The sequence below is a fragment of the Tribolium castaneum genome, chromosome 7 (genome assembly GCF_031307605.1).
Source record: "Tribolium castaneum strain GA2 chromosome 7, icTriCast1.1, whole genome shotgun sequence".
NCBI classification, from domain to species: Eukaryota; Metazoa; Arthropoda; class Insecta; order Coleoptera; family Tenebrionidae; genus Tribolium; species Tribolium castaneum.
In genome coordinates, this window is record NC_087400.1 from 8780027 (window position 1) to 8794128 (window position 14102).

The window sequence follows — 14102 nt, forward strand, 5'->3', positions numbered from 1 at the left end:
AAGGTAGGCTTTTCAATGTCCTTGTAATAATTTTCCAATAAAGAAAGTGAACCAAACAGTCATTCGTTATTCGTGTTTGCCTCGTCATCTCTCATTTGTCAACATAAGTTTCTTGCATCAAAGATGCAATAATCATTCCGCATAGGCAATGTAATAATTGTGAAGCCCCAAAATTCGTACAACGCTCAAAATATCCGAATAAACATTTTCCCGCCATTTATGGTTACTGTTTTCGACCTAGCTCAGTGGCGCCCCCAACGGTAATTTTACTTCCGAATAAAAATAAATCATTTTTGAAACGGTTTCCTAGGAAATAATTCCCAGTGTTGGCACATCTACACATTGTGATTCTTTTGATGAATTTTAATTTTTTTAAATTAAAAAAACTGCTAGTTTAATAATTTAAAAATAATTATTCGTCGTTTTGCTAGGAAACGATTACCTAGTGTGAAACATAAAAACATTAAAAAATAATGAAAACTTAAAAAGTTAACACAATAAGTTTGTAGCTCCAGATTTTTTAAAATATGACTTTAGAAATGTTTTCAACATTTTTCCCGTAATCTGCACTTGCTTCTCAATAACGTACCACTGAGTTGGTGCGCCAGTTTTTGAGCACCCTGTATAAAAGTTGTTGTATTTGATGAGTTTTATTACGTGATAAAATTAACACACGTATATCTGATACACCCTGTATATTATGTAAGTATTAGCTGTTTCAAAACTATAAAAACGCCAACGTCCGCATTTTACCGATTCATTTTTTTAAATAAGGTTGATAAAAATGTAAAATAGTTATTTATGATTAGATCTCTCATTGACAGTATAAATTACATTAGCTGTTATTTTTTTCAATTGCATGAATAATTTATAACAGCTAATTTTGAGAAAAAATGTGACGTTTATAGTTTTGAAACATCTAATATCTGCTCATAAGAATAAGCATTTCTTTATAAATATGGATTCAAGTATTTACTTTTAGGTTGAATTGAGCTTTAAGTAAAGTAAAATATAAAATAAATGCTAGTAAGTACTTATAAGTAGATTAGTACTTATAAGTACAGTCCGAAAATTGGGAGTTGTGCGGTCTAACGAATGTAGCAAATGAAAAACTCATGCCCCTATTCCAAAAAACGCTGCAATAATGCTTCGGTAAATAGTGTCGTATATTTAAACAACTGACTTAAGAATTATCGCATCGTTTTTTGCGATAGAGACAGGGTTTTTTTTATTTTATACAATCGTTAGACCGCTCAACTCTTAATTTTCGGGCAGTATATACTAATTTTTATGAATATTACCCAATGTAATCTTCTACAACTTTGTTTCTTACACTTTTATGTATCTTCAACCGTATTCCCAGCGTTTTGATAAATGTGCTACGGTGCGTAAAGAATTATCGCTTAGAATTATCAATTTGTTGAAGATACAAAAAAAAGTATAAGGAACAAAGTTGTAGAAAATTAAATTTTCTACAAAAAAGTCTGCGACACCATATTTCTATCTTCAACATTTTTCAATTGAAAACTGAAAGAACTAGACGTTTTTAGCTAGGATGCATTTTTTTACAAGGAATCTAAATCTGTCCTTGTAATTTCTAAGACGTTCTTGATGTTAGAGTTACTATACCCAAATTTAGTTTTTCTTTTAGTCACCATATTCGCTTTCTACGGACTGTTTATAAAAGAGTGTACGATCTCAGGAAGTTTTGGAATTTGAATTTGCCGCATTTAATTATTTTATTTCTATGAAATTTCTGAAAATTACCAATTTTTATCTACTCAGGCAACTAGTAAAATTAAATTTTTTACATACTAACATTGTTCGTTTTTTCTTGAAAGAAGCGTCAAACTTTTTTAAAGTGTTTTTATTTCTGATTAGAACGATCACATGATTTGTCCGAAGCTTTCATGCTTTTTAAAATGGAGAAAAACATTTTTGTGAAAAGTACTTTGGGGAAAACGCCAATAATTTTGTTGTTAAAAAAACTAGATTTTGGAAGTTTAATTGAACGTTCACATTTCCGTCAAGTTTTCTTACTTAGACAAAGTTCTGCTGGCATATTAAATAGAACTGTTAAAATTTAGTTTGCAAAACAAAATTTTTGGCGTTTTTTCCAAAGCACTCTTTACAAAATCGTATTTTTTTAATTTTATCACTATGTAAGATTCGATCATACCATGTGATACATCATTTTAATCAGGAACAAAAAGACTTTTCAAAAATACAATTGTCGAATATGGCGTTCATAAGAAAAACCAAAGTTGGGTGTTGTAACTCTGACATCAAGAACGCCCTGGAAAAGACGATGACAGATTAAGATTTCTTGAACGAAAACGTTTGCAAAAAACGTTTTTGTTTTTTACGAAAAATCTTTTTGTTTTTGCTTAAAAATTTTTTTTTGTTTTTTTTCCAATAATTCAAAAACTAAAAACTACATCGAATTTTCTTTCAGACAATTGTTACGCATATGAATACACAACTTTGCCCTAATTTAACAGATTATTATAATAACTGAGATCTCTGTGGTCGAGCTCGAAAAACTGACACCCTGTATAGGGAACTAAAATAAATCATTTTGTTATGAACAAATAACATTTTATTTAATTACTACTCTTAAATTTGAATACTTAACCACACTAATTTTTGATTACATTAAATAATGTTCCTGGTTGTAAATATATTTTTTAGTTCGATAAATAATATTAAACTAATTATCGTTCCATTTAAAATTTAATGATCTATTGTGCAAAATTGACTGTGGCTACAAAAGTAAAATAATTTTATTGAATTTTTCAACAGCAGTTGTGAAACTTTTTTGTTCTTCATTGTAATTATCTCAGGAGTGTTACATTTTCAAGTTTCAAAAAATGAATTTTTTTATTTTTTTAATTTAAAAACATGTAAACAGTGTTCTTTTAAATACAACTGGTCAGTGCAAAAATGAGTAAGCAAATGACGCTCTAAAATTTAGTAGTATATCAGACAGCAGTCCGTATGTTAATCTGGAATGAGTTTACTTTAATCAAATTTAAAATTAAACAAATATTGGTACAAGGTCTTGTTGATATCTTTAGTCAATTATAAAATAGGTAGAATTTTTTATCATTTATCTATACATTACTTATGTTACCAACTTAATTTAGTCTTTAACATTTTGTTAAATTTAAGATTTAATTAATATCGATATTGTCGATGGTTTGTTTGATAAGTCATAGAACCGATGACTCACTTTTAGCCTCTTTTTGGATGAATCATTTCTTTCTGTTTGCCTTTTACATTCTTTAAATTCTTACTAACTTTTCTAAAATCTCTTTCCCACTAATAAACATTAATTATTGTTAATAGTAGTATAAGTTTTTGTAAAGTGGTGGTGAGTAAGCAATTTTTGTAAACATATTTGTCTCAGTTTTTATCATGCCTTGCCTAAATTTCACCTAACTTCACCTTCAAACGCATTTCATTATTGTCTTATCAGATAACATCTGTAACAATTTTCAACTAAACAAATAATCATGAAAACGTGCCAGGGGTGTGGTGGAAAATTTCATTATTTTCTCTTTTTAAATTCTGCATTGTAATGGAGAACGTCTCATACAGGATGTTTCGGCTTATTTGAATTCTTCCAAGAGTGAGGGGCAATTAAGTATACAGGATGTCCTTGCTATCTAGCTCACCTTTACGATTTTTGCACGTTTATCTCCAGAAAATGTCAGTTTGAATATTAATTCATTATTATTTAATTTTTATTTATTTATTATTTTCCTTCTGGTAAAGATGATTAAAATTACGCCCACATTAAAAAACATTCAGGTGTTTCGGTCACGTCTAAAATATACTTTGTTTTCGTTTGGTTATCTATTTTTTATGCAAATTCGGCCATCAACTTTGTTGTTCGTCAACCAGCGGTTATAACAACAATACGCATTTCCCTATGCAAATAAAAAAAATTGTCAATTTGTACACAAGTTTATTTTATTTATTTTCCAGTAAATTACCGTATTTAATTAACGCAACCAGGTGTTCAAACGAAAACCGTTAACTATTCCAATACTCGAGTTTCAAGTAGCGATTTTTCGCCGCATTTAAGAAGGGTTGGGACGATGTGAATGAAAGGGTTGGATTAATCACGTCGCCACTTTGAAATGCTATTTGTTGGTTTTTGGTGATATTAAAACGGTAAAAATTCTTTCCGAAAAATTAACTCGGAAAATAGGAATGATTTGTGGTGTGATAAGAGCATTTCCGTTCATTTCACTAATATGTATTTCACTTTTCCGTGAGAATGTGTTTTATAACTGCCCTTATGTCGCGGTCGAATTGCATGAATTGGATATTTTTTAGAATGTCAGTCCACATCCTGTTATATTAGTTCCGCAGTGACAGTTTCGTGTCTGCGTCATCGTTAACTAAAAAATGGGGATTTTTTATGTCAGCTTGAAATGTTCGTTGATATTCTGTTCTTGTTTCTGGCTGAAATTTTTTAGTTTTTTTTTATTTAGTTTTTTAAATGCAACCGACGAATTTTTTAATTAAGATTAGTCTGTTGAAAAATGTTGAAAAGTATAAGTACTAATGACAAATACAGACTTATTTTTACTCCAAATTGAGCATTTGATTTGATGTGTATTTGCAATGGGAAAATTATATGATATACTTGTGTGTATTAGAAAGCACAGAAACTAAAAAGGAATAATTATTTAAATACCTATCAAAGTCATGGGATCTTTTGAACGTTTTAATTGCCTGTTGTGGATTTTTTTATTTAGTTGACGGATGTTCTAATTTTTTTCTTATGAATCACGGCTTTTAGTTCTTAGTTATAATACAAAAAATTGGTAAGAACATTTTAAAAAACCAGTTTGTAGATTGTTTTATTCTAAAATTAATAAATAAAATTTTAAACTTTTTGTCATTCTAATATTAAACAACTTGTAAATAAAATTAAACTTTTTGCATTTTTTACCTGTTAAAATCTGGGTATCTAGAAATTGCAGTACGAAATAATATTGTTGGTTCTTTATTAGCAATGAAGATATTAATTTAAATTTTGAATATCTTTCTGTGGAATCTAGAATAAAGATTTTTCATCAGTTCCAAAACTGCACAAGAGAATATTTTTGTGTAAAAAAATATGGAATTTAAGATTTCATTGTTGTCGTGTCAAAAAACTAAAGCCAAAATAGTTGGGGTATTTAAAAAAATGGAAACACTCTGTATATATTGATCCTAGATTCAGTGCCGAACGTTTTTTGGAACACCCTTCCACATACAGTAAAACCTCTTCAGTACGAATTTATGATACATTATTGTATAACATTAATTTAAAAAATCTGTTATTAGTAAATTTAATAATATATTATTATACGAGTTTTATATGACGTTCTATTGTGGCACGAATGGTTTTAGAGCACGACGAAGGAGTGCTCCAATAGTATGAGTGCCACAATTAAGTCTTATAAAACGAGTGTAATATACTATTTTTTCTACTTTCAATTTTTGTTTAGTTTATTTGTATTCAAAATTTGTTCAGTTTCACAATGAACATTTTATGAAACCAAATTAGAAAAAAATGATGTATCATTGTTTTAGGGAACGATTATTTAGTGTGAAACATAAAAAATAATGAAAACTGAAGAAGTTAAGATAATAAATTAGTAGCTCCAGATTTTTTTTAATATGATTAGGATTTTTTTCATGATTTTTTTAGTAATTGTGATATGCTTCTTAACAACGGACCACTGAGCTGGTGCGTCAGTTTTTGAGCACCTGGTATTATAGTAAACAAACAGCTTCAGATTTTTTAGAATATGACTAGGATTTTTTTCATGATTTTTCTAGTAATTTTGACATGCTTCTTAACAACGTACCACTGAGTTGGTGCGTCACTGTTTGAGTACCCGGTATTATAGTGAATAACCAGACGAAATAATGTATTATTTGTATTTAATTGTGGATACATATAGATATTTTCAAAACGGTGGATTAAATTGTATTGATTGATAAATTGTATTTAAATTCTGTTGTTTGAAATACTTTTTAAAATTCCAAGTTCATCTGTTTTAAAGAAAGATACCTTTTTTCAAAAATTGTTATTAACGCACCTGTTGAGAACCACTGTCTGGTTTATGGTAGTTTACTAGCAGTTATTTTTTTTTTAATTAAACAAGAATTCCCTAGTGGACTAAGAAGTTAATTTTCCTCTTCTGTTTTGTCAGTAATATTAAAATTTACACAAATTTTCATCATTCTGGTTCAGCGGCTCTCAAAATTTGGGACTTTAATTTTAGAACGATTTTTGGAAAAATTATGGATTTACATACATTTTACTTGATCGATTCTTTCTAAAATACTTATCTCAGAAATTAAGTGTTATTCTTATTGCTAGTTTAACTATCTAGTACACCTAAACAATCTTATGATGCAAGTTACATTATTTTTACTTCTTATTATTTTTTAAAGCTGTCCTGCGTACACGTAGTACATATTTTGTATTTTAAAGATTCTGGCATAAAATTGGGTTGATTATCAATCAAAAAATAATTTTGTTTTTTTTTTAAATGTTTTCTTTATAAATTCCTGTACATTCGTGTATATCAACATACTCTGTTTTTTTTCCAGCATCACCTGGAGTGTTATTGTTTTTTTTCTGAATTATGTGTTTTCTTTACAATTTTCATTGAATAATCTTTTATTTAAACGAAGTCTAATATTAATACTAGGCTATCAGTGTTGTCAAAAAACTTTGGCAAATAGCTCTTTGTTAATAAATATTTCAAAATATGATGTCTGAAAGAACTATTACCTAAAAGGATAATTGGAAATTCTAATTAATTTTCAGCTGACGGTTATAAGGCGCGGCGCCATCCCTCTATGTTATAATACAGGGTGATTCTTTTAGGGCTTACATTAGGAAATTTTTAACTTCTAATATAGTTAGAACTTTAAAATTTTGTATACGATGCAAATCGACCATTCTGACTTTAACTAAATTATTTTCAAAATGGCTGAGCTTCCGAAATTACACAAAATTGGCGCCCAATTTGACATTTTAATAAAAAAAAATTATTGCATATTTGAATTCACCTTCCCAAGCTGAGTAAAATTTACCCAAGTTATTGCTACTTATCTGTCATAATTTTTGACATGTCAATTTTTTTGTTAAAATTTTCATTTGCAAAGGTTTCACCGCCCTTGAATCTTTTGCGATAAGTGAATAATATTTTTTGCATTCGATAAGAGATAAGATTTGAAGAGTCCCCTAGAATTTTGAAAATTGTCAACAGTCAAAATTCATGGCTAGTATGATTGAAAAACTGCTATAACTCAGTTTTATCAAATGGAACGAAAAAAAATCTTAAGAAACGGGTTTTACTTCATAGTTTTTGTAGTTAATTATAGTTATAGTTTTATGTAGCTAGTCATAATTATAGTTTTATAGTTTTTATAGTTACTTATCTGTCATAGTTTTTGACATGTCAATTTTTTTGTTAAAATTTTCATTTGCAAGGATTTATTTAAAACATCACAGCCCTTCAACTGTTTGCGATAAGTGAATCTTTTTTTTTGCATTCGATAACCGAAGTTTCGAAGAGTCTTCTGTAATTTTCAAAATTCTCAACTGTCAAAATTCAAGGCTAGTATGATTTTTTCAAAATGGTTATCAAAAATCGGCTATAACTCAGTTTTTTCAAATGAATCGACGCTATTTTCTTAACGGCAGTCGAAAGAACAATGATATTTATGGTGATTTTTATCAACACGTCCTATCTCTTACAGTTTTTGAAAAAAATCACAAAAAACGGATTTTACTTTGTAATTTTTATAGTTAATCAAGTAGACCTTGCAAAATGGTCAACAATTGTCAAACTTCAATATTTTTATAGTTTTTAGCTGGTTCATTTTCGAATAAGCAGAAAACAATAATATTTAATTATGGTTTATTATAACTGAATTATGTAAAGTTCTTGAATTAAAATGGTGAACAAATCTAACATTTCTTTTAATTGATAGCACAATTTTATCGTATTTTTCGAAAGCTTACTTGATTTTGCTCTTTGCGATTATTTCAAAAATTGTGAGAGATAGATATAGAAGATGGTAACACAAGTCTTCATAAAAATTGTTTTTTTTTATTGCTATATTGAAAAAACTGCTTGATGATGATTTTTTAATCATTTTCAAAAAAATATAGTTGCCTTACAATTGGACAATGGACAATCCCAATTTTTGAGAAGACCCTTAGAACTTTTGGCTGTCAAATGCAAAAAGAATTATTCACTTATTGTAAAGAGTTCACGAGCTGTGATATTTTAAATAAAGCCCTCCCTACAAATGAAAATTTGTATAAAAAAACTGACATGCGTCAAAAACTATGAAGTACTAACTAACAACTAAGGTACAATTTACTCAAGAGGCGAATTCAAAAATGCAATAAAAATAGGTGGTTACTATTTCAAATTTAAAGTTCCAAATTTCAACTAAAATTTCAATTTCAAAATTTCAGGATGGTCAATTTAAATTGTAATCAAAATCTTAAAGCTTTAGCTATATTGGAAGTTTAAAGTTTCATATGTAGGCCCTAAAAGAATCGGACTCTCACTGGATGCACTTGTTTTTCGGGTTAAAACGGTTCGGATAGAGAGGCTTGTGTATGTTGTTGAGTTGGTGTTGTGTCCGCCACTGCGATGACCGCCCCAGGTCCGCGACCGGACCGCACACGCACCCATCGCTTGACGCCGCCCCTGCTGCCGCCTTTCTCACATCCACTGGAGTCTTGTCCAACACCGACAAAGAACCCAACCGTCCAACTGAGTGTTGCACACGCGGCGGTCGCGATAGTCAGGTTGATGTGCGCCAAACCAAACAGGTAGTGTAGTGGTACCAGCGGTCGCTTAGTGGTACCTGAGACACCGTCATCGTCGCTCTCGTCGTGGTTTCTCTCATCATCATCACCGAAACCCCAAAATTTTTCGCCAAAAAACGCGTTCTAAATTAAATTTGTTAAATCGTTTGACGTGGTGAGAGTTGTATTGTGCTGTTGTTCATCGTCATCATCTACAAGAGCGCCATCCAACGTAGTGGATCTCCAACGACGCGGTGCCGTTGTACTTGATTCGCCGAATGACCTTGAGGTTGAACACGTGACCAAGGGCCTTGACCTTACCTACCCCCACCACACAATGTATGTATAGTCGTCGTCTATCATTGTGGGACTGTTACGTTTCTTCTACGTTCATGTTTTTGTTTTGTGTTACGTTATCTAATCTCGTCAGGGATTTATTGGAATTGGGTTAGAAATTTGTAGTAATATAGAGAACAGGACCGTATTCATTTTATTGCTTCATTTTATGTATTCGTTTTTAATCATCTTCTCACGAAAGTGTGTTTATGTTGATGTTGAGTCACATTCTTGAATCAACTGTTATTTCAAGTCACATTAAATTACCGTTTTCCAGTTTTATTTCAATTGTGGGTTAATAAAAATGAACCAAAGTGTGTTATAAATACATAATCAGACAATAAAAATGGTTCTTTTGGTTCGATTTCAAGCAACAAGCACAAAAATAAAAAGTACAAATCATCTGAAATTATTTACAGGGGTGTCCAAAACAAGTTATGCTTTTTTTGTAAAGAACACTATTGCAGTTTAGAAAATAAAGTTCAGTCACTTAAAGAAATGGAACTTATGGTTTTCTGTTTTGACCATTTAATATAAATTTGAAATCAAATTAGATCACAAGAAATTAGAATTGTGAAAAATTATTTTGAAAATTCATATCATGGGGTGCATTTTTTCGTCGATTCGACTACGTTTTGTCAAAAACTAACTTACAATTTTAAACAGAATTGAGAATACAAAAAATTTAGTTAATTTGTTTTTACAATTTTTTAAAATTTAAAATGTTCACTTTTTATACTTAAAAGTTAAAACACAACAACTTAGAAAGGGCTGTAGAAGCCACATATTTTGTACATTAGTTAGCAATTGGCTGCTCGGCAAGTTTTTCTTTAATATTTTTTTTATTTTTAGCTACTTGATACTTGATTTGTAATACAGTGGAACTCTGAAAATGTATCAAAATCACTTTGTTATATCCGATGTTCGCTATAAGCGGTAAATGAAGAAAAGTGTTTTTTAAGCATTTATTTTTACTTTACATATGAAATAAGACGAAATAAATAATAATACCTAGCGTTATTATCTAATTACTCAACATAACACCACAAAATTCGAAGTAAAGCGCTATTTATGGGACTAGTTAATACACTGCCTACCAAAGATATTCAAATTTAAAACATCAGCAAAATTATTTTTTACTAAAAAAGCGTCTAAATATTCAGACAGCATGAGTGTACTGTGGTGCTAAGGCAAGTTTTCTCTTTATCACTATCGTTTTCATTAATATTTTCATCTAATTTTTCTAAAAATGTTTAAAAAGTTTACATAATCCATCAAACAAATGTTTGTTCTTTGCACCACTACTTTTTCGGTCTGTCCGTTGTAGAGAGGTTATTTTACATTATTTTCCAATGCATTTGTTCCGTTCCTATAAGTAAATGTCCGTTATTGGGAAGTGTCTATTAAGAGAGGTTTTACTGTATAAAAATGTAAAAATTTTGTATTAATTTTTTGAGGGAAAATACTACTGAATTTAATTTCTTCACGCCCGGTATGTCAGTTGACGGTTAAACCAAAAATATTTTGGTTACCAATTTATTTCCTGGTTTAACGTATTTCAGTGCTTGGCTATGATTTAACCAAGTTTAAACTCTTTACCGAAGAAAATGTGTGGGGTTACCACCTTTTTTCAGGGTTAGTCATACTCATGCGCAGTGTCCTTATTTTTATAACCTAATTTTTTCGCCAAATATCATGAAATTTAACCTCTTTCTGCGACCTGTTTTTGGTGGTGTTGTATTCTATATGAAGCATGAGTGCTGTGGATAATATTTATTCCATTTTAAGAATTAATAATAAGTCACCAAGAAATTAAAAATAGATTCCTACTTTTCAATGACAACAACGCATGCGCATTTAAAATTCTTGCGCGCGGTGTTGCCAAAAAACTTGGAATTTAACCCAATTTCTACCAAAGCATTGAAACACGCATTCAAGGTCAAAATCTTGGGTAAGATTTACCATCGGTTAGTTACCAAAGATTTTAGTCAAGTACTGAAATACCGGACGTTGGTAATGTCAACTTTGAAAAAAAATACTCAAAAGACGCTAACCTAGTTAATATTGCGTCTTTTGACGAATTTTTAGACGCTGAAGTGGAGGTTGCAAAAACTAGTAAAAATAAAAGTTTAGGTTAAGCAAGTTCATTTATTTTGACTTTCTTTGAGCTTTACTACATATCATAAACTATTTGCACAACTTTCAAATTCACACTGTAATTATGTTTGAAATCTCACGTTTTTATTGGATAAAATGTTTTTAGTTAGTAATTCAATAATCTGTTTATCAGTTAACATTTCTCTTGCTGCTTTGTCATTATCAACGCTAACATATTCCTCAAAATTCGGTGAAAAGTTTGTTCTAAACGGAACATGTTGAGTCCGTCACATGTTGAGTCAAGTTTAGTTCGTTATATCCGGTAGTTCGTTATAAGCAGGTTCGCGTTAACCGGTAAAAAATACATTGAACTTATGGAAAGATTTTGGTGCTTGAAAAATAGAACGTTATAACCGGAAGTTTGTTATAAGTGGGTTCGTTATAACTGGACTCCACTGTATTTTTGTTATTGACTTGAGAAATATCTCAGGAAGATAAAATTCAATACCGCACAAGTTTAAAAAATAAAAAAAAGATTTTAACAACACACCCGTGTGTAGTAAAATTCATTCATTCAGTATCAATTATTTAAAAATTACGTAAAAAATTCCAGTTCGTGAGATGACGGAATACAGGTTATTTGGTTGAAGGAACTGAAATGAACCAAGTTTAACTTACTGCTATTATTCTCTGGTTTGCCTATTTCATTGCTTGGTTATGGTTTAACCGAGGTTAAAATCTTTACCGAAAAAAATGTGTCGGGTTACCAACTTATTCTCAGGGTTAGTCATACTCATGGGGAGTGTCCTTATTTTTCTAACCTAAGGTTTTCCCAAGATATCACTCGTTTTTGTCAGTGTTTTGGTGGCGTTGTAATTATTTTATACGAAAGATAAGTGTTGTGGATGTCTATCGTATTTTAAGTATAATAAAAAATCGTCAAGAAATGAAAACCAGATTCCTACTTTTTAACATCAACAACGCATGTGCATTTAAAATCCGAGGTGTTGCGAGAAAGCTGGGAATGTAACTCAATTTCTACTAAAGCACTGAAATTCATTTACCATCGGTTAGTTAACAAAAGTTTTAACCGTACACTAAAATAACGAACGTAAAAAGGGTAAAAACAAGATATCTAATCTCGGTTAAATCCAAACCAAAAGGTTTAACTTTTAGTCAAATATCGGTTATAAGTTTAGTTTAACTTGGCGTTAAACCTAAATTAAATTAAGATAAACTTGATAATTTTAATGATTATTTTTTTTTTCTCAAATAAAAGCACATTTTTAATCATTAGTTGAGTATGGATATGTCGGTGATTTTTGACCAGTAATAAAAAGAGCAAAGGAAACTGGGTTTTGGTGTATAATGTGGGTCTGTTAAAAGTATAACTATATCTCCAAAACTTATAACTGCACAGAAAACAACGTTACTTTATCTGTGCTTGTGAATTTTCTCAATATTTTCTACAACTCCTTTAGTACTACAGTAAAATCTCCCTTAATAACGGACTCCTGTTCACAACGGACACTTTTGTAAGAACGTAACAAATGCATTGGAAAATAATGTAAAAAACGCTCTCTACAGCGGACGCGGACAAAAAAATCTCCAATTACCATAACGTTATATAAATTTACCTCTTACAACGGAATGAGTGGTGAGTGTTTTGGTGGCGTTGTAGTTATTTTATACGAAAGATAAATGCTGTGGATGTCTATTGTATTTTGAGGAATAATAAAAAACGTCAAGAAATCAAAAACAGATATCTACTTTTCAGTATCAACAACGCAGGTGCATTTAAAATCCGCGGTGTCAGAAAGCTGGGAATTTAACCCAATTTCTACTAAAGCACTGAAATTTATTTACCATCGGTTAGTTAACAAAAATTTTAATCGTACACTAAAATAACGAACGTAAAAAGGGTAAAAACAAGATATCTAATCTCGGTTAAATCCTAACCAAAAGGTTTAACTTTATAGTCAAATATCGGCTATAAGTTTAGTTTAACTTGGCGTTAAACCTACATTAAATTAAGGTAAAATTGATCATTTTACTGGTTTTTATTGTTTTTTTTTCAAATAAAAGCACATTTTTAAACATTAGTTAACAATTAGTGATGTTTTAATTGAGTTTGCAACAGATGATTTTTAGGACAATAAACGACATGCTGATTGCAACGATTGTTGGGATGCCTACACACATTTTGTAAATGAATAACAGGGAGTGATTGAAAAGAACAATTGGAAATGAAAAGTGGCATAGAGAAAGTGGAGTTTAATTTACAAATATAATTTCATACGTAGGGAAAATATTACTGCAAGTCTCGTTCTCTATTTATATTATGAAACAGATTTGAAAATAAATAAAGAAATAAGTAGTAATTGAACTAAAATGTAGCAAAATTTATTTTTATTTCTGCGACTTTCACAATTTAGTTAACTAAGAATTTCTGATTTGGGTGCATGCATTTTATGCAACCTTTCAGTCAAGAGTAAAGTAAGGACGTTTTCTCTCAACACTGGCGATTGATAAAATTTGGCTGTTATAATTAAACAATTATCTCATTCCTGCTGTTATCTAATTAAGGTCACCAATTTCCTGTGTGATAACAACTCGACCTTCCTTTTTTTTTCTGTAATTCACCATCAAGTATTGAGCAAAATTCGTCGGTTAAGTAATTCCGTTTGAAACTGAACGACCATTTAGCAATAATTTAATTTATAATTTTTCTTAATATCACAAGCCGGTTTGCTTCAATTAGAATGCGGATCTACGGCCGCCTCTCACATTACCATGAATCTGATTAGGTTACTTGGCAATAATC

The 14102-nt window shown here is 30.3% G+C and overlaps 1 protein-coding gene across 2 annotated transcripts in view; it reads left to right on the plus strand.

Moving 5' to 3' along the window:
- Positions 1-14102, plus strand: part of Hr39 (Hormone receptor-like in 39) — a 67082-nt gene that overhangs the window by 1358 nt on the left and 51622 nt on the right. Inside the window, exon 1 of one of the 2 annotated variants that reach the window (XM_008193726.3) lies at positions 8794-9184. The exons of the other annotated variant lie outside the window; for it this stretch is intronic. The gene's annotated coding sequence lies outside the window, so the exon portion shown is untranslated. Of the gene's footprint in view, positions 1-8793; positions 9185-14102 lie in introns of those variants that run through there. 2 annotated transcript variants of the gene reach the window in all.